This window comes from Procambarus clarkii, chromosome 75 (genome assembly GCF_040958095.1).
Source record: "Procambarus clarkii isolate CNS0578487 chromosome 75, FALCON_Pclarkii_2.0, whole genome shotgun sequence".
In the NCBI taxonomy this organism is placed as follows: Eukaryota; Metazoa; Arthropoda; class Malacostraca; order Decapoda; family Cambaridae; genus Procambarus; species Procambarus clarkii.
Genome location: NC_091224.1, coordinates 25,541,544 through 25,545,729, shown reverse-complemented (window position 1 = coordinate 25,545,729; position 4,186 = coordinate 25,541,544).

Here is a 4,186-nt window from a genome sequence, read left to right as displayed (position 1 = left end):
AAAATCGCATGGTTTTTGGCCGGTAGCGGCGAAAATTGCCAGCTGCGAAAATCGCATGGTTTTTGGCCGGTAGCGGCGAAAATTGAGCTGTTTTTGGCCGGTAGTGCGAAAATCGAGCTGTTTTTGGCCGGTAGCGGCGAAAATCGCGCTATTTTTGGCCGGTAGCGGCTAAAATCGCGATTTTTGTCCGCCAGCTGCAAAAATCGCATGGTTTTTGCGCCAAATAGCGCGGTTTTCGGCCGGTAGCGGCAAAAATAGCCCGATTTTTGGCTGCTAGCGGCAAAAATCGCGATTTTTGCCCGCCAGCTGCGAAAATCGCATGGTTTTTGGCCGGTAGCGGCGAAAATCGCGCGGTTTTTGGCCGGTAGCGTCGAAAATCGCGCTATTTTTGGCCGGTAGCGGGGAAAATCGCGATTTTTGCCTCCAGCTGTGAAAATCGCATGGTGTTTGGCTGGTAGCGGCGAAAATCGCGCGGTTTTTGGTCGGTAGCGGCAAAAATCGCGCAATTTTTGGCTGGTATCGGCGAAAATCGCGATTTTTGCCCTCCAGCTGCGAAAATCGCATGGTTTTTGGCCGGTAGCGGCGAAAATCGAGCGGTTTTTGGCCAGTAGCGGCGAAAATAGCGCTATTTTAGGCCGGTAGCGGCGAAAATCTCGATTTTTGCCCGCCAGCTGCGAAAATCGCATGCTTTTTGCGCAAAATAGCGCGGTTTTCGGCCGTTAGCGGCAAAAATAGCCCTATTTTTGGCCGCCAGCGGCAAAAATCGCGAGTTTTACCTGCCAGCTGCGAACATCGCATGGTTTTTGGCTGGTAGCGGCGAAAATCGCGCGGTTTTTGCCCAGTAGCGGCGAAAATCGCGCTATGTTTGGCTGGTAGCGGCGAAAATCGCGATTTTTGCCCGCCAGCGGCGAAAATCGCATGGTTTTTGGCCAGTAGCGGTGAAAATCGAGCGGTTTTTGGATAGTAGCGGCGAAAATCGCGCTATTTTTGGCCGGTAGCGGCGAAAATCGCGATTTTTGCCCGCCAGCTGCGAAAATCGCATGGTTTTTGGTCGGTAGCGGCGAAAATCGCGCAGTTTTTGGCCGGTAGCGGCGAAAATCGCGCTATTTTTGGTCGGTAGCGGCGAAAATCGCGATTTTTGTCCGCCAGCTACGAAAATCGCATTGTTTTTGGCCGGTAGCGGCGAAAATCGAGCTGTTTTTGGCCGGTAGCGGCGAGAATCGCGCTATTTTTGGCCGGTAGCGGCGAAAATCGCGATTTTTGTCCGCCAGCTGCGAAAATCGCATGGTTTTTGCGCAAAATAGCGCGGTTTTCGGCCGTTAGCGGCAAAAATAGCCCGATTTTTGGCCGCTAGCGGCAAAAATCGCGATTTTTACCCGCCAGCTGCGAACATCGCATGGTTTTTGGCCGGTAGCGGCGAAAATCGCGCGGTTTTTGGCCGGTAGCGGCGAAAATCGCGCTATTTTTGGCCGGTAGCGGCGAAAATCGCGATTTTTGCCCGCCAGCTGCGAAAATCGCATGGTTTTTGGCTGGTAGCGGAGAAAATCGCGCGGTTTTTGGCCGGTAGCGGCGAAAATCGCACTATTTTTGGCTGGTAGCGGCGAAAATCGCGATTTTTGCCCGCCAGCGGCGAAAATCGCATGGTTTTTGGCCGGTAACGGCGAAAATCGAGCGGTTTTTGGATAGTAGCGGCGAAAATCGCGCTATTTTTGGCCGGTAGCGGCGAAAATCGCGATTTTTGCCCGCCAGCTGCGAAAATCGCATGGTTTTTGCGCAAAATAGCGCTGTTTTCGGCCTTTAGCGGCAAAAATAGCCCGATTTTTGGCCGCTAGCGGAAAAAATCGCGCTATTTTTGGACGGTAGCGGCGAAAATCGCGATTTTTGCCCGCCAGCTGCGAAAATCGCATGGTTTTTGGTCGGTAGCGGCGAAAATCGCGCGGTTTTTGGCCGGTAGCGGCGAAAATCGCGCTATTTTTGGCCGGTAGCGGCGAAAATCGCGATTTTTCCCTGCCAGCTGCGAAAATCGCTTGGTTTTTGGCCAGTAGCGGCAAAAATCGCGCGGTTTTTGGCCGGTAGCGGCGAAAATCGCGCTATTTTTGGCCGGTAGCGGCGAAAATCGCGATTTTTTCCCGCCAGCTGCGAAAATCGCATGGTTTTTGGCCGGTAGCGGCGAAAATTGAGCTGTTTTTGGCCGGTAGCGCGAAAATCGCGCTATTTTTGGCCGGTAGCGGCGAAAATCGCGATTTTTCCCCGCCAGCTGCGAAAATCGCTTGGTTTTTGGCAGTAGTGGCGAAAATCGAGCTGTTTTTGGCCGGTAGCGGCGAAAATCGCGCTATTTTTGGCCGGTAGCGGCGAAAATCGCGATTTTTGTCCGCCAGCTGCGAAAATCGCATGGTTTTTGGCCGGTAGCGGCGAAAATCGAGCTGTTTTTGGCCGGTAGCGGCGAAAATCGCGCTATTTTTGGCCGGTAGCGGCGAAAATCGCGATTTTTGTCCGCCAGCTGCGAAAATCGCATGGTTTTTGCGCAAAATATCGCGGTTTTCGGCCGGTAGCGGCAAAAATAGCCCGATTTTTGGCCGCTAGCGGAAAAAATCGCGATTTTTGCCCGTCAGCTGCGAACATCGCATGGTTTTTGGCCGGTAGCGGCGAAAATCGCGCGGTTTTTGGCCGGTAGCGGCGAAAATCGCGCTATTTTTGGCCGGTAGCGGCGAAAATCGCGATTTTTGCCCGCCAGCTGCGAAAATCGCATGGTGTTTGGCTGGTAGCGGCGAAAATCGCGCGGTTTTTGGTCGGTAGCGGCGAAAATCGCGCTATTTTTGGCTGGTAGCGGCGAAAATCGCGATTTTTGCCCTCCAGCTGCGAAAATCGCATGGTTTTTGGCCGGTAGCGGCGAAAATCGCGATTTTTCCCCGCCAGCTGCGAAAATCGCTTGGTTTTTGGCCAGTAGCAGCGAAAATCGCTTGGTTTTTGGCCGGTAGCGGCGAAAATCGCGCTATTTTTGGCCGGTAGCGGCGAAAATCGCGATTTTTGTCCGCCAGCTGCGAAAATCGCATGGTTTTTGGCCGGTAGCGGCGAAAATCGAGCTGTTTTTGGCCGGTAGCGGCGAAAATCGCGCTATTTTTGGCCGGTAGCGGCGAAAATCGCGATTTTTGTCCGCCAGCTGCGAAAATCGCATGGTTTTTGCGCAAAATAGCGCGGTTTTCGGCCGGTAGCGGCAAAAATAGCCCGATTTTTGGCCGCTAGCGGCAAAAATCGCGATTTTTGCCCGTCAGCTGCGAACATCGCATGGTTTTTGGCCGGTAGCGGCGAAAATCGCGCGGTTTTTGGCCGGTAGCGGCGAAAATCGCGCTATTTTTGGCCGGTAGCGGCGAAAATCGCGATTTTTGCCCGCCAGCTGCGAAAATCGCATGGTGTTTGGCTGGTAGCGGCGAAAATCGCGCGGTTTTTGGTCGGTAGCGGCAAAAATCGCGCTATTTTTGGCTGGTATCGGCGAAAATCGCGATTTTTGCCCTCCAGCTGCGAAAATCGCATGGTTTTTGGCCGGTAGCGGCGAAAATCGAGCGGTTTTTGGCCAGTAGCGGCGAAAATAGCGCTATATTAGGCCGGTAGATTTTTGCCCGCCATATTTTGGACCCAAATTCTGGCTCTTTGCACCTATTCGCAGTTTGAAATTACGATTTTTTTTTACCAAAAATATACCAATTACTGAAAGCGGCGGTGTGTCACATTTTGCCCAAACCCCCCTGCAGTTTTCAAAATATCCCAAACATCCCAAATTCGATACCCGAGCCATATTTTGGACCCAAATTCTGGCTCTCTGCACCTATTCGCAGTTTGAAAATCCGAATTTCTACACCAAAAATTAGCCAATTACTGAAAGAAGCGGTGGGTCACATTTTGCCCAAACCCCCCTGCAGTTTTCAAAATATCCCAAACATCCCAAATTCGATACCTGAGCCATATTTTGGACCCAAATTCTGGCTCTCTGCACCTATTCGCAGTTTGAAATTCCGACTTTTTATACAAAAAATCTGCCAATTACTGAAAGCACCAGTGGGTAACATTTTGCCCAAACCCCCCTGCAGTTTTCAAAATATCCCAAACATCCCAAATTCGATACCCGAGTCATATTTTGGACCCAAATTCTGGCTCTTTGCACCTATTCGCAGTTTTAAATTCCGACTTT